This window comes from Wolffia australiana, chromosome 5 (assembly GCF_029677425.1).
Source record: "Wolffia australiana isolate 7733 chromosome 5, ASM2967742v1".
NCBI lineage: Eukaryota > Viridiplantae > Streptophyta > Magnoliopsida > Alismatales > Araceae > Wolffia > Wolffia australiana.
Window position 1 is genome coordinate 104,782 of NC_135839.1, and position 23,594 is coordinate 128,375.

General features: G+C 44.6%; 1 non-coding gene and 1 pseudogene across 1 annotated transcript; one reads left to right on the plus strand and one right to left on the minus strand.

Moving 5' to 3' along the window:
• Positions 1-4,379: 4,379 nt before the first annotated feature.
• Positions 4,380-6,970, plus strand: LOC144702936 (potassium transporter 5 pseudogene; annotated as a pseudogene).
• A 4,384-nt stretch (positions 6,971-11,354) lies between these two features.
• LOC144704024 (small nucleolar RNA R71) lies at positions 11,355-11,460 on the minus strand. The gene has a single exon (XR_013581716.1). It is a non-coding gene; the product is annotated as a small nucleolar RNA R71 (small nucleolar RNA).
• Between the last annotated feature and the right edge of the window lie 12,134 nt (positions 11,461-23,594).

A 23,594-nucleotide genomic window follows, 5' to 3' on the forward strand; every position in this document is an offset into this window, starting at 1 on the left:
GGGGGTGTGATCCCACCCTCTCCTCCAACCCCTTCAATGCATACTTAAGCTATCCAAAAGACTTCCATTGCAAGATATGAAGGCTTCTCAGTGTTATGCTCCAAGCACTGAGGCCCGCACACGCCACATTTGAGCATTTGTCATAGCTAGGGATTTTCCTACATGACAATTGGTCTTAGAGCCAGGTTGGGCTTCTTCAAGTTGTGTTCCTGAACCCGTTGCAGGAGAGATGGAATTTACTTTACTTGAAGAAAGACACCTATAAAGACACCTGGAATTTACTTTACTTATTGAACCCGCTACAGATGACACTACAATTTACTTGAAGAAAGACACCTGAGGGTGAAACGGCATAGGCTGGAATTTTGCCTATTGAGAACAAATTTCATGGGTTTGAAGGCCCAGTTGGATAAAAATCAAGATGAAGTAAACTCAAGCCTTAAAGATCTCAGGACAAAATCAAGACAGGGGAATGAATACTCACAAGACACAATACACAAGTTTGCGGACATGGTGATGTCCCTAAAGCTTAAAATGACTGAACTACGGTGGGTGGATGGTCCAAAGGCCCGACCTAGTGGAGGAGGGAAAGAATCACAATGCCACCCCCAAAGTTCAACGGCCACCCCAAGGAGGTGGATGTGGCCGACTTCTTGTATGATTGCGAAAGATACTTTGGCATTTACGACAATCCTACATGCCAGTTGCTTCCTCATGGAGGATTCCAAGTTATGGTGGCGCCAATGTTCGAAAGGTGGAGACTGGCCATTGGGGATGTTCAAGGAATTTGTACAGGAGATAAAGGAGAACTTCATGCCGTACAACATTGCATGGATGGCAAGGGGAGAGCTTAACAACCTTCGGATATCCAGTAACTCTGTGAGAATATGTGAACCAGTTTTTGTCAATAGTCAAGAGGACTATCGATATGTCTGATGGGGACAAGCTCTACTGTTTCGCTAAAGGACTCCCTCACTAGGCCTAGACAGAGCCAGAGAGGAGGCATTGTCAATACCTTAAATACTCCTAACACTGGTTGGGAACGACAAGGGAAACCTCCCCCCCTAGCGAGATACATTTCCCTTTACCCCTTTTTATTTTCTTAACTTTTAATAGTTTTCAGTTTTTTTATTGTAATTCCAAACGTCTCAAGGGAGAAGGTTATAAAAGCCCCCCCCATGACGTGAATGGTTGGTGAATTTTGGAATAGAAAAACAGTTTTCATTTTCCCCCTTGTCGTCTTCGCCGTCATCGCGTTACCACCGCGCCGTTGCTCAGACGGCAAATCTCCTACTCTCCTTGCGACAACCTGTTGCCGTCGTTCGTATTGTCTCCGCCCACCGTTGTCATGCATCAATTTGGTATCAAAGCACAAGATCCTAATGGATACATCTCTATCATATTCTTCGTTCTACCAAGCAGCTTATCAAGCCATACTGGATGGATTTCAGGAGATTAACGATGCCCTCCAAAGATTCGAGTCTAACATGGACAGGGTCGAGGCACGCATGAGGCGTCCGCTACCTGTAGTGGCCTCCATGGCTCCCATCGTTTTTGCCCCTCTACGGTTGACCAAAACCTCGTCTCCCCTGACGGCGCGACCATCCAACCCTAGTGTTTGTGATTGTGATGGAGGACCATCCAGCAGATGGCGGCTCAGCGACGACGATGCCACCCGAGGACGCCACGATGACGCGCCATCAGCCACGCCGAGGCGCTCGAGTCGACGTCCGTCATCCGGGGTTCAAGTACTCCGGGTAAGCAAGCCTTTATCATTCTTTCTTTTATCGTGTGATGTATTTCTTTTCGAATTATGGGACTGGGCCAATATCGTAGGGCCCATTCCCGTCCTCGTCTTTGATTTTATATTTTAGAATTGTATTTGAATTTGTAAGGAGAGACCGAACCACGTTTCACGACGGTTTGATCTCTCCCCCCACGTTCTCTTGGCACCCCTCCTCCCTATATAAGGGGAGGGCATGCCCAAGGAACATTTGGAAGTTTTTGAATGAATTGAATTTTTCAAAGAGCTTCCCCTTATCATAGTCGTAGCGTAGGGGGTGTGGCTGGCCCCAACCACGTCGAGACCACTCCGTGGTTAGAGCTCACGATCCACCCGTCGAGATCACTCCGGACGGGTCGTGCTAATCGTGCCGTCGAGATCACTCCGGTACGTTTAAAAATTCAAGAAGTCGGCATCGCCTCGCGCAGACGGAAGCCTGCATCGAGCTTACTCTGGAGGCATCTGAATACACGAGACGCCGTCGACCTGCGCCGCATCGGGAGATTTGTCTTCATTGAGGAGACTCGCCCGCGACGATCAAGAACCTCTGTCGCCAAGGTTCTTGATTCTCTCCTCCACCTACACCCTTCTCAACTATTCGCCCCGACCATCTTCTACCCCGGCTCCCTGATTCCCCTCATCGTCCTCGCCATTTCTTGATCCCCTTCCCCCCCCCCCTTCTTCACCTTCGTCGTTCTTGATTCCCTTCATCGTCCTCGCCATTTCTTGATCTTCTTCCATCATTCACCCAACGTTTCTTGATCCCTTTTCCCCCCCCTTCACCTTCGTCATTCTTGATCTTATCATCAACCCCATCCCGTTTCTTGAACCCCATCCTCGACCCTTCCCCCTCCCCTTTCTTCTTCTTGATTCTTGATCCCCAAACTCCGTTCTGGACCCTCTCGCCCTCACCTCTACACTCCCCGCGCCCTGCTTCCGCCGCTCTCTCTCGCGCCACGCCTCAGCGTTGGCCGCGCGAGACCGAAGCTTCGCCGTGTCCACGCCCAGCCTCGCGACCGCCCGCGCCGCTGCCCCGCTGCGTGACCTCGCGTCGCGCCCCAGCCCGCGCCGCGCCCAGCCCCGCGCTGACCGCCGCGCCGCTGCTGCCCGCGCCGCGACTCGCCGCGCCCCTGCCCGTGTCGCGCCCGCTGCCACGCCCGCGCTGACTCGCGCCGCACCCCAGCCCGTGTCGCGCCCAGCCTGCCGCGCCGCGCGCGCCGCCGCGCCAGCCGCCCCAGCCTGCGACCTCGCGTCGCGTCGCGATTCCGCCAACTTCGTGAACGCACGCGCCCGCCGTGATCCGACTGCACGCCGCGGACTCGTCAACCCCGCCGTGACCCGATAGCGCGTCGCGGACTCGTCACTCCCGTGGCTCGTCAACTCCGCGCCGCGCCGTGACCCGCCGTTTCGGCTGTGCCTTGGACTAATCCACCATCAGCTTCGCTCGTCTCCCCTCCCTCTTATTCCAGTATTATTACTGCTTGCAGTCCCGTCGCCCGCTATCGCGTCCCCTGCCAAGACCTCTGGATCGAACATCGGAATAGGCGTAGCCACCGACGTCGAGAGCAGGATTCTTTGAGGTAAACGGGTTGTCTATGATTGCTTAAATATTGAACTCTCTAGGGCCGTTATACGCCCCTCCCGTCCTAGTCGTCTAGTAGATTCAGCGGGTCAACGGGGGTCTGATTTCCGGATCATTCTACTCCGTGGCACGTCCCAATCTACTGCGCTTACTTGTCCGCCTCTTATCTGCTCGTTTATAAACTTCAGTCCCATAAATTTGACAAAGTTATATCATATCATCATTTCACTTGTGACGTGAAACGCGCCGTTCGATCCCGACCGCCGTCGTTTCGCATCAGATTGTCTACTGTCGGATCCGATACAACGCGCCAGTGTGTCTCGCAAACCTGCCCTTGCGGGGGGATATGATCTCACCTGCACAACTCCGGCATCAGCCAACTTATTTTCTCAGGTCACAGTGGATCCATTTCAGCTCATTGTTGGGCCTGGTCGACCCACCCTAGTGGAGAAATTGGATTTCCCCCCCCAGCCCCATCGGCGCTCAACATCGGCCCCCCATCCGTCGTCCCCGAGCAGGCGCCCTTGCCCCGTGCTCGGGCCGGGAACTCACGCCGCCACCCGGTGTTCCACCCTACACCATGGATCTGCGCTGCCATCCATAGCTCCACCCCGTGCCGCCATCCTGCGTCACCAACGACGATTCCATCCCAAGCTGATTCCATGCTTCTGGCGCTGCCTTGTGCTCAAGACGTCCATCAACGCAACCACTCTGCGCCGCCACCTGCGGCTCTACCCCGTGTTGCCCGTCCCTACCGTCACCCATGCTCGGCACCACCATGGATGCGTCAGCAAGCTCCCACCTTGCATCGTCTCTCGCGTTGCCCTCCATGGATCCTTCAAGTGCCCTCACACACAGCCTGGAGTTGGGGCCGCTGCCTCACATTGCTGGTCAAGCATCCCCCAACTACTTGTGACAATGACTCAGAGGGAAACACCCCTCAACGTGCATCCTGGTCAATCGTGCCCCAACTGTTTGTGATTATGTTTCAGAGAGCCTAGCACACACTCGAGCATGCATCTTGCCAAGCATGTCTCTGTCTGTCGAGCATCCTGGACCCCAGCTGTTTGTGACGATGACTGCCATCACCATGCCAAGCATGCAGCATGTGTGTGCTCAAGACCAAGTGCAGCACATCCAGGTCAGCTTCATGATAATCTCAGTTTTGGGGTGTTTTTACTGGTTATTTATCGGTCTAATCGTGTGAGGACTGAGCTTATCTAACACAATTTATAACCTCACAGCCTTAGGGCAAGTGGGGTGTCGATCCACAGGGAGCAGGTAAATTCAGAGTATTTTCCCTTTTTTAATTCAAAGTATATTAAAATTCATACTGCTAAGTTCAGTTCTATAATTCAGTTAAATTGTTATCAGTTAGTGTCTACAAGTAAACTTTATAGAATTTAACTGAGTAGGTCAGTCAGCAGAGAATTTCTCTACTGACAGTGTGTCTTTGCCCCTTGGGGCAAATAAGCAAGCACCCTGCGTGCAGCTAGGCCTGAACGCAGGCTCTCACTTGCGCGCCGGCTTGCACGTTGCCACCCTGCGCAAGCGAGCGCTGCTCGCGGCGCTACTGCGGGCAGGCAAGCCTGCTCGCGGCATCTCAGCGCGCTGGGGAGCCTGCTCGCAGCGCTGCTGCACGAAGGCGAGCTCTGCTCGCTGCTCTACTGCGCGCGGGCGAGCCTGCTCGCGGCGCTACTGCGCGCGGGCGAGCCTGCTTGCGGCGCTGCTGCGCAGGCGAGCCTGCTCGCAGTGCTGCTGCGCGCGGGCGAGCCTGCTGCACGCAGCGCTACTGCGTGCGGCGTTGCTGCACGCGGCTTGGATTGCTGGCAACCTAGGCTGTTGCCTGGGTTGCTAGCTGCTTGGAAGCTCTACAGGAGGAGATTTCATGCTTGGTTGTGAAGAATGAGTGGGGATTTTTAGGAGAACAAAAGGGAAAACGATTCAATCAACTGTGAAGCTCGAAATCAAGTGTAAACAGAGGAACAACAGAAGTTTGAAAATGCTGAAGACACAGATTGTGATCTCCAGCCCAACTCTGATTGTCTTAGAAGGGAGAAGAAGATTACACTGAAACTGAAACGCTCACACCACCTTGTGTCACGCCCTTCCGGCAAGATGACGATCGTCGTGCTCCAGCTATTCTTCAGCCTGCTTCTCTCCCAGCTCCAATGCTCATCAGCCTTGGAGGGTCTGCAGAAATCCTTCCTCTCCAAGCCCTAGCTTCCTTGAGAGAAATTCTGAACAACCCCAAAATGAGCTTTTGAGAGACTATTTATAGGTTTCTCTTAAAACAAGCTCCGGGGGCATTTTTGGAATTTTCTTCTTCCTGATTTCTCGCCAGCTCCTCCTGATCAATTTCATCTTCATTTGGCTGCCTTAATCTATTTCTGAACTCACTAATAAAAAATGTCAGATATAATCCACTTGATTCGAAGAATCAAGTGGGGTTAGTAAGTTCATAAAACAATGCATATGAATGACAACCAAAATGGATTGAATGGATACGATTGATGCTTTTATGCTAAAAAACTCTAAACATTTGATGATGTATTGAGAGTCATCACTTCACGGCGGTTTTATTTCCAGCCGTATCACTTGCGTACATAGAGGAACGAGCGTATCTAAGTAAGTTCCTGGAAAATGTCTCAGACACTTTCTACAAATCTAGTCCAACTCCCGTCTACTGGCCTGCCTTCATAGTTGCAATAGCAGCAGCAATCATTGCCAGCCAAGCAATGATATCTGGAGCATTTGCCATCATTTGTCAGTTGTTGGCTCTTGGATGCTTCCCAAGAGTTAAAGTTGTTCATACTTTTGCCTCGTATGATGGATACGTTTATATCTCGGAGGATAATTATATTCTGATGGCCGCTAGCATCTTAGTGACGACTACTTTAAAGACCACTAGGGAGATCGGAATTGCTTATGGAATTGTTTTGGTTTCAGTTATGTTGATAACAACTTCTCTGGTCTCTCTTGTAATGGTTGTTATATGGAAGACGAGCCTCTGGATAGTGGCGATCTTCTTCATTGTTTTTGGAGCAATTGAAGCAGTCTACCTTTCTTCAGCTCTCTACAAGTTCAAACATGGAGGTTCCTTTCCCTGGCATTAGCTTTCTTCTTGATGAGCACGATGGGGACGTGGCACTACATTCATAGAAAGAAATATCTCTTCGAGGTCAAGAACAAGGTATCCAACGGCTACATGCAGGAAGTTATATGGCAATCCTGATGTGAGGGGGATTCTGGGAATCAGACTTCTCTATTCTGAATTGGTGCTAGGCGTCCCTCTGATCTTCCCTCATTTTATTCAGCAATTGGGGCCTCGAGAACACATAATGTTCCAGTGTGTAGTTCATTGTGGTTATAAGAATATTCTTGGCGACCTGACAACCTTTGAGCCGCAGCTAGTGGAGTACCTAAAAATCTTTGTCCCCCATGATTTCTATTTTAATGGAGGAGCCAAACAAAGCGTAGCTCCATCAGATGATCCAAACAAAGGAGAGCTCAAGGAATCCAGGAGCAAAGTCCCCTCTCGGGATTCCTTGAGATTGATCAAGAGCCAGAACAGAATCCAGGAGGTAATCGAAGAAGAAAAATAGTTATCCAAAGATCGATGGAGGAAGTTATTGTATACCTTCCACCTGCCCAAGTGCCCCCCAACTGTTTGTTACAATGTCTCACTGAGCCCGCTAGAACCAGCTATCAACCTGCTCTAGCGCCCTCCAACTGTTTGTGAAAATGTCTCACTGAGCATGGCACACTACGGCGCTACGTTATGCTCACCCGCGGATCAACTTCTCATATTGGCATTCTTGCATCATGCTCACCCAAGTCACTCGCTGGAGTCGAGTTCTCGAAGAGGGGGAGAATTGGTGGGGAACGACAAGGGAACCCTCCCCCCCCTCTTAGCGAGATAAATTTCCCTTTGCCCCTTAAAATTTTCTTTTCTTTCCTTTTAATAGTTTTCAGTTTTTTTTTTGTAATTCCAAATGTCTCAAGGGAGAAGGTTATAGAAAAGCAGTTTTCATTTTCACCCCTGCCGTCTTCACCACCGCCGCGTCACCGACGTGCTGCTGCTCGGACGGAAAATCCTCATCCTCTCCCTTGCGACGACCTGTTGCCATCGTTCGCATCGTCTCCGCCCACCACCGTCCTGCATCAAACACATCATGGAGGGACTGGTGGACCTCCGCGCTAGTAGAACTGGAAAGCCGGAGGAGAAATCTAGAAAGTGGAACAAGCCGTGCAAGGAGCGTATTATGGCACCTTGCACCCAAGTCAGTCAAGGCTTAAAGCGGAAGTTGAAAGCAGGCTACGGAAGAGGGCGTGACAAAAGGCAAGAGCACAAGACTTGGAAAGTGATACCACGCATATTTATTATCTTAATATGATCATAATGATGTCTATTTGGATTAAATCACTCATATTTGCATGTTATCATGCTTAAAATGATTCATCTCTTTGTAATACCAATTTTCTTAATTTTGTAAATTTTTTGTATTTTTGGGAATTTTATGACAATAGATTGTAAAAGAATATTATTTTTTAGACAGAAAATGATTTTCTGGAATTTTTCGACATTACATTTGTAAATATCTGATTTTCTAAGTCAAAACATATATTTATGTTGGGATTTTATTTTAGTCAATATCAATTTTATTATATTTTTAGCCTTTAATTTGCACCGCCACGTGTCGCCAATTGGTTTGTCGAACGGCAGTGAATCATAGTGATTGCTGATGATTGGCGATAACCAATCATTAACTCAGTAAATGATTCGCGTCAACCAATCATTAGCCAGGAAATCACTTGAAGCCCTTGATTTTTTGAGGGATTGCTTGAGGGGTGTGGGTGCGACCACCAACATTAACGCTATGGGCGGGCCCCCAGCCCAACCGGATGTTCACGTGGGTAGCCATACGGTTGCATTGAACCCCCTACAATGCTTGGTGGCATTGCAAGGGGGTGCCCTGATCCAGTATGAAGGTCAAGACCCCTAGAATGTATTGGTACTCATCAACGGAAACTCGCCATGGCCATGGTTGACACGGGGCGACGCAGAATGTCCTCACAAAAAGAGAGGCGAAAAGGCTCAGCTTGAAGCTCTCCCTAAGTACGGGGTAGATCAAGGCTGTCAACTTGGAGTCACGAGACATTGTCGGCTTGGCCAAGGGAGTGTTGCTACGAGTGAGAATGTAAGAGGGTCGGACCAACTTCATGGTGTCCCTCATGGATGCTTTGCGGTCGTCCCAGGTCTGGAACCCCTGATGGGAGCCCCTGCGGTTGTGTTTCCCCAATACCGTGTGATGCCAAATGTCATCGGTGACATCGTCTAGTTGGTACCGAGATGGTAGTGCGACACTAATATGATGTCAGACGTCATCGGTGACATCGTCCGATCAGTACCAAAATGATCCTCTGATACCAAGATGATGTCGAACGTTGTCGGTGACGTTGCTTGGTCGGTACCAGATGATGCTCTAATACCATATGATGTCGGACGTCATCGGTGACATTGTCCGACGGGTAATTCCATAAGGAAATATCACAACATGAGTGTGATGTCCTAGGTGAAAATTACATGCCGGCCCCAACTCCTGGGGTGATAACACCCTAATTTCGGTCTTTATTTCATGTTATCAGCATGATTTATGCATTTAAAAGGCTTAAATTTGGGTTGCTATCATATATTTACACAAAAATAATGCTTCCAAGTAATTTCTGATTTTTCCCTAATTTTCTGTTAATTATATGAATTTTTAAGGATTTATTGAAGCTCGAAATAATTATTTTTGGATGAAAATGGCACATTAAAAAGTTTATTTCGACATTTATCAGCATGGGAATTAATCAGGGAATTTTCTAGAATTTTCTAGAATTTTCTAGAATTTTTTACGAATTTTAGGAATTTTCTGGGATTTATTTCAAGAAGAAATGCATTTATTCTATGAAAAAAGGGCATATTTATAGGAGAAAAAAATGTATTTATGCAATTTCTAGACTTTTCGGGGCCTTTTTGCAACGTTTCCTTGTAAAAAGACCCTGAAAACAGCTCTCGGTCGCCACGGCAGGCGTAAAGATCCTATTTAAAATCATTCAGGGTTTTATTGCAATTTTTAATTTATATTTTTAATATTTTAGGAGAAATCGCAGGAGAGAGAGTGCGCGGGCATATACGCAATTACTTTTGGGCGGCGTCCAAAAGCAATTCCAGGCTTTTTAAGGACTTTTCTGCAAAAAGGAGGATTCAAAACGCGCCAGCCAATGAGAGAGCGACACGTCATTGCGTGTTTAAAAACGAAACTAATAAATAAATCAATTTTAAATCCAATGGATTAAATTGGTTTAAAATTGATTTATTAATAACTTTTGATCCTGAAGTCCGATTGAGATGATTTTTTTATGGATTTGGTCGTCTTGATCCCCTCTTTCTATCTGTACGGTTAGATCATTCAGATCTAGCCTACATTGATAGATAAATATTATGTACTAAACGGGGGTAAAATGGTGATTTTTACCCTATAACCTAAGTATAAAAGCTGAATTTCGAGAGGGGGAGCTCATTCTGGAGGGTGCTTCATCACAGCTGCAAGACAGAGAAGAGTCCCTGCCTGGATCAACAGTTTTGGTATTTTTTTTCTTTCATTGTATTCAAACTTTTGTGCATTTTGAATGAAATAGGTTAAGTTGTTTGTTTCTTCATCTCCATTCTAGTCTGAACTTCTAAATCGCTTGGCTTGAGCGGCATGTACAAGCCCTGATTAGGATTGAGAGGAGAAATTGAGGAATTTTACCTGGGCATTCAATTGCATTACAAAAGAAAATTATAAAAAAATTTAGTTTTAATTTTTAGAAGTCTCAATTTACCCCATTTTAGTTCTGAATTATCAATCTGAAAAATCAACCCAACTCATTTTAAGAACCCTCTTTCAACCTCTCTAAATGATTTCTTGGATCCTTTAATTAGGATCAAAGAAGGAAATTTAGAGCTCTTAATTCTTCTAATCTTCCCATCTCTCCTACCCCCCTCTCTAAATTCTCACCTAATTAGGGTGACTTGATCCTCATTGAAGATCAAATTCACTCTAATTAGGATCTAAAACACCAAAAATTAAATCAAATTGAAATTCCTACTTGCCTCCCTTGGACGACACTCATACTTATCACTATACATATTAAGTAGAGTTTTACAAATTTTATTGCATAAGCCAAAAATTCACAACGACAAGGGCTAAAAATTTGCGTAATTTTCACCCCTATTTTCGGCTTATCAATTGGTGCCGCTGCCGGGGAGGCAACACTTGGGAATTCAACATATTTTTATTTGTAAACACATTGGTGAATTGTTGCTCACGAGTTTGTTAAGTCTCCTTATTATTGATTTTGATTTAAGACGGTATTTTGTTTTTAACGACTAACGAGTATTGTGTTTGAATTAGTGGTTTTGTATGAAGCTTAGGTCTGGATTTGAATCAGGGAGCAGTGACAGAAATCCCCCTGTAGTAGATTCCACCACACCCGAGTCGTCTTTCACCGAACCCACATTTGTAGAGGAGATATTGATTAGACCCGTACCAATGGACCCAATAGGTAATGGAACAGGAAACCCTGAGGTAGTTAACGATGGACGGAGGAGGATTAGAGAGTATTCCACACCAGCAGAAACCCCCATCTTAACCAGGATATCTGCCCCGATTGGAGAAGATGTGATGTTTAGAATCGATCCACACCAATTTCAGCTATTACCGTCCTTTTTGGGGAAGGCAAACGAAGAGCCCTATGACTTCTTAGAAAAATTTTACGAAGCATGTGATAGTTGCACTTACCCCAGAATTTCCAAGGAAGTTGTGAGAATGAAACTATTCCCTCATGCCCTTAAGGATAGAGCCAAGGATTGGTTTAGAACATTGGGAACAAATTTTGAATCATGGAATGATATGGAGAAGAGCTTCTTAAAAAGATATTATACAGTGGCTAGGACAAATTCTTTCAGAAGAGAAATTAGAAATTTTCAGCAGGGAAATGATACATTTAGCGAAGCATGGGAGAGATTGATGGGGCTCATTAGGAAGTGCCCCCACCATGGCATTCAAAAATGGGAGTTAGTGCAAATTTTCTATGAAGGCTTAAATGATGTGGAGAAAGGCAGAGTTGATATCTCGAGTGGAGGAGCAATAGCTGACATGTATGAAGATGAAGTTATGGCACTACTACAAAAAATGTCCGATAATTTAGCCTATCACCAAGATGCCTCCGATCATGTTAGGGTTACCCCTCGGAAAGGTGGACTGTTGGATGTTAGAGGGGTTGAACCCCAGATTACTATGCATAGAATTGAAAAACAGATAGGTGTAATGATGGGAAAAGCCATGGAAAAGATGAATGAAAAAATGATCTCACTATGGCAAGGTCAGAATAGCGGAAGAGCACCCAACCAAATAAATCTATGTGAAATGTGCTCAAGTGATAGCCACACCGGAGAAGAGTGCCCTATGATATCAGAAGTGAATGCTATAGGCAGGCAAGAAGGGAGCAATGTCCAATGGGGAACTAGAGGAAACTTAGGAGGACAGGGATGGAACAACAACAACCAACCACCCCAACAACAGTTCCAATCCAAGGCGAACAATCCCCAACACCAACAACATTATCAACCTTACCGAAATTTTTCAGATCCCACTAATGTGACTCTCACCAAGGTCATCGAGGAGCTGCAAGAAGACAAGAAGAGGATGCTCAAGCTTTTTGAAGAAATGGAGGAGAGGCATCGGAGGGAGATGGAGAAGCTCAAGGCGGAGATCTGCCTTCACAGCGGTCAACAATTTGCGCACGGGGGAGCACTGCAAGGTACGTGTGAAGACCCTATGAAGATGGGCGCCAAATCAGGTAAACTCCCTACTCAGGCCTGTATTAATCCTAGGAATTTACTTTATGTTGATGACATGTGTAGTGTAGTTAATGAGCATATTCATGACATGCATGCATTGACTGAACAACAAGAAATAGGAGAGCTGAGTGCTATATCAAAACTTAGGAGTGGGAAAGAGTTGGATAATCCATTTGCAGCTATAGAGAAACGAAATGAAGTGGAGGATAAGTTAGAGGAAGTAGAAAAGGATGAGGATGAAGGGGTAGAGGAAAATCTGGAAAAGGAACCCAACCCCAAAACATATTGCCCACCTATCCCTTTCCCTAGTGCCTTACAAGCGAAGAAAGAAAAATCGAAAGACAGCCCACTTCTTGAGTATTTGAAAGAGGCTACGGTCAAAATTCCTGTTTTAGATGCGATCCAGTACATCCCTGATTATTCCAAATTTGTGAAAAACCTGTGTACACCTCCTAGGAAGCAAAAGAGGATTCAACTTTCTGAGAATATTAGTTCAATTTTTCTGCATGAATTACCTCAAAAGCGCAAGGATCCGGGAGCACCAGTGATCAAATGCGAAATTAGGGGGGAAGTATTCACCAAAGCTTTACTTGATTCAGGAGCAAGTGTGAATATCATGCCTAAGGCCCTACTTGAGACTTTTAAATTTGGTGAATTACAACCTGTAAATTTAGAATTGTAGTTAGCGGACGGATCAATTAGAAGACCGTGTGGACAGTTGGTGGATGTGGTGATGAAAGTAGAAAAGTGTTCATTTCTTGTCGATTTTATAGTAGTGGATGTAAAAATTTCAGGAAAAATTAGTCATGCACCGATTATTTTAGGACGGCCATTCCTAGCTACTGCAAGAGTGAACACAGATTGGAATGCAGGAAAAATTAAATTGCGTATGGGAAAAGAAGAGGTTGAGTTACCAATCTATCAATTGATGAAGTATCCCAATAGTAGCCAGGAAGACATTTATACATGTTCCCTAGATGATGAAAATGATGAATGCCAGGCTATAGGGAAAGTAATCTATGAGGTGATGGAAGTGAATGAGAGTGCCTATGAGGGGGAGAAGGACGAGCATGGTGAAATGAAGGGTGAAAACATGAATAACTACAGATCTACGCCCACTGAAGAATTAGAATTGAAACCTCTTCTTTCTCACCTTAAATATGTTTTTTTAGGTCCAAGAAAGACATATCCAGTAATTATCTCTTCAACCCTCACTTTAGAGCAGGAAGTTAACCTATTAGATGTCTTACGACAGCATAAGAGCGTTATTGGATGGACCATAGACGACATCAAGGGAATTAGTCCTGATATCTGTCAGCATAGAATTTTTATCGATGAAGGATCCAAACCATCAGTTCAGCATCAACGTAGATTAAATCCTTATCTTTACGATGTGGTGTCGAAGGAGATTACCAAATGGCTGAAAGCAGGATTCATTTACCCAATTTCAGATAGTAAGTGGGTGAGTCCAATTCATGTGGTACCTAAAAAAACAGGGATTATTGTCCAAAAGAATCAGGATGGAGAAGAGATCCAGACGAGGGTAGCATCGAGTTGGCGAGTATGCATAGATTACCGAAAGTTAAATCTAGCAACAAAAAAAGACCATTATCCTCTACCTTTCATTGATCAAATACTTGAAAAATTAGCTGGACAGAGTTTTTATTGTTTCTTGGATGGGTACTCAGGATATAATCAAATTAGCATTCATGAAAGTGACCAAGATAAAACTACGTTCACATGTCCTTTAGGAACATTTGCTTTTAGAAAAATGCCATTTGGACTTTGTAATGCACCAGCAACCTTTCAAAGGTGTATGAGTGCAATGTTTTTTGATTTAATTGGTACATGTCTTGAAGTTTTCATGGATGACTTTTCCGTGTTTGGTGAATCTTTTGGGTCTTGTTTGTCTAACTTGGATAAAGTGTTACAGATTTGCGAAGAAAACAAGTTAGTGCTCAGTTGGGAGAAATCCCATTTTATGGTGGACAGGGGGATCGTCTTAGGTCATCATATCAGCAAGGAGGGGCTGGCTGTGGACAAGGCAAAGATCGAGATCATCAAGGAGCTTCCACTTCCATCGACCCTAAAGCAACTTAGGGGTTTTTTGGGCCATGCCGGCTTTTATCGTCGTTTTATTAAAGATTTTGCCAAAGTGGATAAACCTCTCACTTTGCTTCTATCTAAAGACAAAGAACTTATTTTGAATGATGAATGCAATTTGGCTTTTAATTTGATTAAAGAAGCATTAGTTACGGCTCCCATCTTACAAGCTCCAAATTGGAGTGAACCCTTTGAGATTTTTTGTGATGCTTCAGATTATGCAGTGGGAGCTGTGTTGGGACAACACAAAGACAAGAAACTGACAGCTATTTATTATGCAAGTAAGACTCTCGACGCCGCTCAGGTAAATTACTCTACCACAGAGAAGGAATTACTTGCAATCGTCTTTGCTTTGGATAAATTTCGATCTTACCTAATAGGGAGTAAGATTATAATCTTTTCAGATCATGCTGCACTTAGACATTTGTTAAGTAAGAAAGAGACAAAACCTAGATTAATGAGATGGATCCTACTTATGCAAGAATTCGATATTGAAATTAAAGACAGGCGGGGAGTGGATAATGGTGCGGCTGATCACCTCTCCCGCCTATCATTGCCAGCCCTAACTCCCATCACAGATTCTTTTCCTGACGAGCATATTTTAGAAATTTCTACACGGAAATTGCCTTGGTATGCTCATATAGTAAACTACTTAGTAACCGGGCAATTGCCTCAAGGTTGGGATTATGATGATAGAAAAAAGTTTTTTAAGGATATCAAGTATTACTATTGGGATGAGCCTGAATTATTTAGATTAGGCGTCGATCAAATTTTTAGGAGATGTATACGCGAGGATGAACAATGGAGAGTCTTGGAATCATGTCACTCATCCTTATGCGGAGGACACTACGCCTCCAAGATAACGGCACATAAGGTCCTACAATGTGGATTTTATTGGCCTCATCTTCATCGGGATGCATATGAATTCTGCAATAGATGCATTCGATGTCAAGCGGTGGTCAATGTAAGTCGCAATGCCTCTATGCCTTTAAACCCTATCCTTGAAGTTGAGTTGTTTGATCTTTGGGGCATTGATTTCATGGGACCCTTTCCTCCTTCTTTGGGCTATGAATATATTTTAGTAGGTGTAGATTATGTCTCTAAGTGGGTAGAAGCCATACCAACACGAAAAAATGATCATAAAGAAGTTGTTAAATTTGTCAAGGATAATATTTTCTCTCGGTTTGGATGCCCACGAGCCATTATTAGCGATGGTGGAACTCATTTCAATAACAAAGTCTTTAAAGAGTTGTTAAAATGATATGGAGTTCATCATCGGCTTACCACTCCGTATCATCCTCAAGCCAATGGCCAAGTGGAAGTCTCCAATAGAGATAAAAAAAATCTTGAAGAAAATTATTAACCCTAATGGAAAGGATTGGTCGAGCAAATTGCCGGATGCGTTATGGGCATATCGGACGGCATATAAAACCCCGTTAGGAATGTCGTCATTCAGGTTGGTGTTTGGAAAAGCTTGTCATCTCACTTTAGAAATCGAACATCGTGCTTTATGGGCTATCAAGAAACTTAACGTATTGTTAGATGATGCAGGTGACCATCGCTTATTGCAGCTGCATGAATTGGAGGAGTTGCGTAACGAAGCATACGAAAATTCACGCATCTACAAAGCCAAGATGAAAGCATTCCATGATCAACACATACACAGGAAGGTTTTTGCCCATGGCCAAAAAGTATGGTTATATAATTCTCGACTTAAACTGTTTCCAGGAAAGCTTAAATCAAGATGGGATGGAGCTTATGTAGTATGTCAACATTTCGACAATGGGTCTGTTCTCGTTCGAGATCCAACACATGGAGCTGAATTCAAGGTCAATGGGCAGCGTTTGAAACCCTTCCTTGAACACGAGCCGCACCCCCCTAATGAAGACATTTCTTTAGAAGCGGCGACATCACCCTCTACTTAAGAGCATCAATAAGATTTATTTTCTTTTCATTACGTTTTAGGATTCATTTTTTCTTTGCATTATTTTCTTTTACTATTATAGCTCCTCACTTTTATTGCATCTCTTGTGGTAACTTTGACCAGGTTGCGGGAGTATGTAATTCAGCAAATCCGAGTTATTGCCAGGATCTCTTGTTCACAATGCAAAAGGGCCCCATATCCTCCATATCACTGTTTGCCCCTCTAACCTCAATTTTATTCTTCATGATTTTAGTAGCTTTGCATTGAGGACAATGCAGGTTTTAATGGGGGGGGGAGATAGTTCATTTTTAGGTGACAAACTATGGTTCATGCATTTAATTTTACAGAATTCTACATGAATTGAACCTGTTTTTTTTAACAATCTTTAGCATGCACAGCCATGAATTAATTTTCTTTCATCCAATGGTTTGGGAACAAGTGTGGAGAAGTTAGGCTCCTAGAGCGGATCAAGAACATGTTGAGGTGCAACACAAGTGATTTTGGGCGATGTGGATTCGATTTCAAATTGGGGAGGGTGTCTAGTAGGTGATTAGATGATGGAAAGTCAAGGGTAGAAGCTCTATGCTTCAAAGGGGAGTGACGAGTGAACTGAGAGCCCCCATTCCATCAACTCTAATAGCCGATCCCACTTATGCATTTCGTCTCCCCATTAGCCTACTTTCATTCCAAAATAGTGAGCAGCCATTCTCCGAGTCCTATGCACGAAATCCACCACTTCATTCACCTTATTGTTCCACACGCTTCACGCCATATCCATCACAACTTGACTCCACCACCTTGCTTCCGCTACTGAGGATATGGTTATCTCCCAAGTACATCTATCTCACTTTCCACGGTATCACTACGATACTGCCTCTTTGTATCTTTTCTGTCAATAATTCGCTCTGCATCATCTAAATCTCGTTCTTCTATCTCTTCTCCATACACCAATGTGATTGTTATGACACTCATGCTGGTTGTGATAAAATATTTAAAAAACCATTCAAGTCATGGAAAGTGTTTCATTTGTTGTTATCCTCTTTGTTTGATATACAAAAAAAAAAAAAAAAGCGAAAAAAAAAGAGTTTGAAAAAAAAAAATAAAAAAAAAGACAAGAGGAATGAGAAGAAGACAAAGAGAAAGGAGGGGTTTGACTTGCACCATTTCTGGTTTTGACTTTCAATTCAGGGCAAGATGGTCTTTATTCTCTATATCATCACATTGGTCTCATCTCTTCTATCTCCCTCACTTCCTCTAAAAATCTTGGGAGTAGGTTATCCAAGGTAGCACAGCACCCGTTGGACCATAAATCTCTCATTGTTCATGCTCACCCTAATTCTTTCACAAAGTCTCATTCTCCCCCATCACAACTCTATCATATACTCTTCTCGTTGTGTTCAATATTCTGTGCTCAACAGGAGGAGGAAATGGCTTCTTCTATTCTTAGGAAAGAGAAAAGGCTAATGGAGAGGCAAGTACTAGGTGGCCGTCACCCCGGGAGAGAGTGATCTTGCTTGCTAGAGATGTGAGGCCAGCTGCACATGAGTGGAGAGAGTTTACCTGAGGAGTATAGCGTTATACCTAGAAACAAGTATACTCCCTTCTCATCCACTTAGGCATCCAAGCCAAAGAGAAAGAAACCCCACATTCCTGAAAAGGTCGGAGCTCAAAATGTGATTTAGTGTTTTAGTTCGGCTTGTGATTGATACACTTAACACTTCCAACACTTGTTGTCTGACTTACAGGATGAAAGAGATGATAATTCAGCAAAGTACTTAGATGTTGCTAAGGGACTAGCAATGTCTAAGTAGGGGGGTATATGATAACACCCTAATTTCGGTCTTTATTTCATGTTATCAGCATGATTTATGCATTTAAAAGGCTTAAATTTGGATTGTTATCATATATTTACACAAAAATAATGCTTCCAAGTAATTTCTGATTTTTCCCTAATTTTCTGTTAATTATATGAATTTTTAAGGATTTATTGAAGCTCGAAATAATTATTTTTGGATGAAAATGGCACATTAAAAAGTTTATTTCGACATTTATCAGCATGGGAATTAATCAGGGAATTTTCTAGAATTTTCTAGAATTTTCTAGAATTTTTTACGAATTTTAGGAATTTTCTGGGATTTATTTCAAGAAGAAATGCATTTATTCTATGAAAAAAGGGCATATTTATAGGAGAAAAAAATGTATTTATGCAATTTCTAGACTTTTCGGGGCCTTTTTGCAACGTTTCCTTGTAAAAAGACCCTGAAAACAGCTCTCAGTCGCCACGGCAGGCGTAAAGATCCTATTTAAAATCATTCAGGGTTTTATTGCAATTTTTAATTTATATTTTTAATATTTTAGGAGAAATCGCAGGAGAGAGAGTGCGCCAGGGGCATATACGCAATTACTTTTGGGCGGCGTCCAAAAGCAATTCCAGGCTTTTTAAGGACTTTTCTGCAAAAAGGAGGATTCAAAACGCGCCAGCCAATGAGAGAGCGACACGTCATTGCGTGTTTAAAAACGAAACTAATAAATAAATCAATTTTAAATCCAATGGATTAAATTGGTTTAAAATTGATTTATTAATAACTTTTGATCCTGAAGTCCGATTGAGATGATTTTTTTATGGATTTGGTCGTCTTGATCCCCTCTTTCTATCTGTACGGTTAGATCATTCAGATCTAGCCTACATTGATAGATAAATATTATGTACTAAACGGGGGTAAAATGGTGATTTTTACCCTATAACCTAAGTATAAAAGCTGAATTTCGAGAGGGGGAGCTCATTCTGGAGGGTGCTTCATCACAGCTGCAAGACAGAGAAGAGTCCCTGCCTGGATCAACAGTTTTGGTATTTTTTTTCTTTCATTGTATTCAAACTTTTGTGCATTTTGAATGAAATAGGTTAAGTTGTTTGTTTCTTCATCTCCATTCTAGTCTGAACTTCTAAATCGCTTGGCTTGAGCGGCATGTACAAGCCCTGATTAGGATTGAGAGGAGAAATTGAGGAATTTTACCTGGGCATTCAATTGCATTACAAAAGAAAATTATAAAAATTTAGTTTTAATTTTTAGAAGTCTCAATTTACCCCATTTTAGTTCTGAATTATCAATCTGAAAAATCAACCCAACTCATTTTAAGAACCCTCTTTCAACCTCTCTAAATGATTTCTTGGATCCTTTAATTAGGATCAAAGAAGGAAATTTAGAGCTCTTAATTCTTCTAATCTTCCCATCTCTCCTACCCCCCTCTCTAAATTCTCACCTAATTAGGGTGACTTGATCCTCATTTAAGATCAAATTCACTCTAATTAGGATCTAAAACACCAAAAATTAAATCAAATTGAAATTCCTACTTGCCTCCCTTGGACGACACTCATACTTATCACTATACATATTAAGTAGAGTTTTACAAATTTTATTGCATAAGCCAAAAATTCACAACGACAAGGGCTAAAAATTTGCGTAATTTTCACCCCTATTTTCGGCTTATCATGGGGTTTCGTGGAGCTCCAAGTTCTAGGGTGGGCAACTGGTGATGATGACAACAACCTTCTATCCCTCGTCAGAGTGACGATGCCAACTGCGACGTCAAGCTAACTAAGTCCGCTGGCACTTGCATGTAACGGACGGGCTTGCCACATACCTGGAGAATTCACTCTATGTGCAGTTCTCAATGTTGAAGCTCTTACCTAATCAAACTCGAGCGCGATGGAGTGCAGCCAAAAGCTGTATTGTAAAAGATAATATAACTGACGAGTAGACGAATGACTACTCATTGGCGGTGTCGATTATGATTAATGTAATCTTCGTTGAGTGGTCGATGTGGCCAGGTATGCCAGAGGCATGCCAAAGGCGAGCACGTCATTGCTCAAGATGCGATAGAGTCACAGCGGTGGAGGGGGACATTGGGGGTCAGACGTGAGGACGATTTGGAAGAGTCATACAGTGGCGAAGCGGCTCTAGCAATCAGCAGAGTCTGGCGGAGCGACCTTAAGATGGGTCGGCATAGGTTGAATCAGGCGGCGGTGGCGAGTGACGGTAGGCAGGATGACAGTGGGTGTGAGTCTGTGCAATGACCGATAAGTAGCGAGGCGACGTGATGACTCAGGGGCCGGGTGTGTCTACGCGCAAGTTTAACTTCAGCAGTTGGCTCGGCGCTGGGGGCTGGGACGGCTAGAATGCGATGCCACACAGTGGATGATTGAACGCGACAGCTTGCGGATGGCTCACATAGAGGTTGGGTGTCGGAGCCATCTCAAGCGTCTGGCAGGTGACGTGCACGACCGGGGCAACACGAGTGGCTGATAGGCGAGTCCTTTGAAGTCTGTCGGCATCGTGAAGTACTGAATGAGGCCGCGGTTGACCCTATGCAGGTCAAACAGGTGGTCGGCAACAGCAAGAGAGAGCCCTAGTAAAGCCACCGGGGTTGGGTGTCCTTGCAGAACTTTGCGTCCAAACACTTGTCACATAGTCGATGTTGGGCAATATAGTCAGCCAAATTGACTATCACATATTTGGCTAGACAAAAACATCTGTCGTTTCACCTGGCTGGGTTGACTAGTCTGCGGCGAGGGCATGTGCGGACGGTGGTTGGGGCGGACCTTCGCGACTAGCGCGATGTACGCAAGTTGTGTGCCTTGCGACCGCATAGTTTGATGGGGCAGTCCCGTGTTCGGGACAGTCACCTGAGGCAAAGAAAATTAGTAGGGATTGACCAGTCCTCGGCGTTGAACATGCGCGCACGACGGTGAGCCGGGCTTTTGCTACAAGGGCGATGCACAAACAATGCACATTTTTTGGCGTCCGGTTGACAAGGCAGTCCCGCACTCGGGAGGACCATCCTCGGTGGTGCACTGGAAGCTACTACTCGATATCGGTGAGTGGCAACTCGATGGTGCGACCGAACGTCATCTTCTTCCCTTACTCCACCCTCCTCTCCATCCTTCTTTTTCCGCCTCATCTCTTTCTTTGTGTTGGGACTAGTGAAGGAAATGGAGTGGGCTGGCGCGCTCCGTCACCATGGCATACTATTCCGTGAGGGGTCTTGCCCATTTTTTGTGAGAGACCAAGGGGTCTAGAAGCCACAGGACACCGCCCTGTCGTCCACGATGCAAATCAAGGATGGCTTAAGGAAGGGGGGAAGAGACCATATGAGGACTAACATCCCAGTAAAAGGATGAAAGGCAGGGGTGTGCATCAGCCCGCTTGGCCATGCTTAATTGGGGTGACGATGATGACAACAACCCCGCCACTGCTATGGGTGGACTACCGGGGCCGATAGTGGACGTACTGCGTGAGTTTGCCGAAGTGATTCCCGTGGACCTCCCAGCAAGACTACCTGGTGGAGATCGCACGATGGACTACACGTTCATGGCCGTTGGAATAGCAACCGCCGACACCCTCTTCTTTCCCCCATGCTTCCCACTTTCTTCTTTTCCTCTATGGATCTATAATATCCCAAAACTTTCATTGTTTTCAGTGGCGATTTTAATTTGAAGAAAATATCACTTCGATAAATCTCGCCCATCCGTTTCTCCTCAGCCGCCGCCGCCGCCGTCGCCGTCGGAAGGGCCGCCACCGCCGCCGCTGAGGGAAGGCCTCCTGCTGCCATCGTCATCCCTCTCTCTCTCATCGCTCTCTCTCTTTCCCGTTCTCTCTCATCGCTCTCTCTCTTTTCCCATTCTCTCTCTTTTCCCGTTCTCTCTCTCATCTCCCTCTCTCTTTTCCTGTTCTCTCTCTCTCATCGCGCTCTCTTTTCCCATTCTCTCTCTCGTCACGCTCTCTCTTTTCCTGTTCACTCTCTCATTGCTCTCTCTCTTTTTCCGTTCTATCTCTCGTTGCTCTCTCTCTTTTCCCATTCTCTCTCTTCTTCCCTATGATACTCTCTCGTTCGCCTTCTCTCTTCTTTATTTCTCTATCTCTATCGGGCTCTATCTTAATCGCCGTCTCTCTTCTTTATCTATTGGCTGTCTCTTTTCCTCTCTCCATCACTCTTTTTCTCTATTGGACTCCTTCTCTTATTTGTCCCTCTCTCTCCAGTTATTTCTCTCAATCATCCCTCTTTCTAGTTCTCTTTAGATTTCTCTCTCTCTCAGCAAGCATCCTCTCTAACATTATCTCTCTATCGCGCCCCCTTTCTCTCTCACTCCACCTGCTCCATCTCCTTCTGTTGCCTAATTCTTCTCTCAACCACACGCCTATTATTCACGCTCTCCTTCTCTATTCTCTCTCATTCTATCTCCCCTATTTTCTCTCACTCTATCATCTCTATTTGCTCCCCTTGTCTCCCACATCCACGCTCGTTATAACTAGATCTCTCTATCTCTGTCCGTTATTGATCCCTCTCTTATTAAAGCCTTCTTTCTTCCTCTCACAATCGCACTACTCTTCCTCTGACTCTCTCTCTCTTTCTCTCCCTTTTAAACCTCTCTCTCTCTCTCTCTCTCCAGGCCACATCTGCGATCCGTCTTGAATCACTACCGCCCAGGCAGGATGTGGACTACGAAATCAAACTACTTCCTGGTACCCATTCCATCACCCTAATCGGATACCATACAAGATGTCGCCTGCCTACATTGAGGAACTGGGGAGACAACTACAAGAACTGTCAGAGAATGGAGTGATCCGGCTGTCCAAGTTATCCTTTGGTGCACTAGTCGTTTCTAGAATAAGGATTGGTCATTCCCACTCTGCATTGACTACCGAGCGATCAAGAAGGTAATAGTGAAAAATAAATATCCTACACTGAATGTTGAAGAACTTTTTGACAGGCTCGGGACGCTTGCTTCTTCTCGCGGATGAACTTGAAGAGCGGGTACCACCAGGTGTTCGCGTAACTCAGTATGTATCTTATGAATTCTGTGTCATACCCTTTGGACTCGCAAACATTCCTGCGACATTTTGTTGTCTTATGAACTATATTTTTTAATATTGATGATTTTGTGGCAGTGTACTTGGATGATATTCTTGTATACAGTTGAAGCTCGGACGACCACATGAAACATCTCAAGAAGGTGATGCCCAAGCTAAAGGAGCATGAGCTCTACCTCACCCCAAATAAATGTAAATTTTCCTCGTTGGAAATTGAGTTCCTCAAACACCTAATCAGGAAGGAAACTTTGCGCATGAATTCCTCTAAGGTGATGGCTATCCAGGATTGCATAGCACCGAAAGGAGTACCCTACCTGAGATCCTTCCTCGGGCTAGCCAATTACTATCGGAAGTTTTTCAAAAGCTTCTCCCGACTAGTGAATCTGTTGACAGACTTATTGCAGAAGGATGCGAACTGGTAGTAGACGGACTATTGCAAA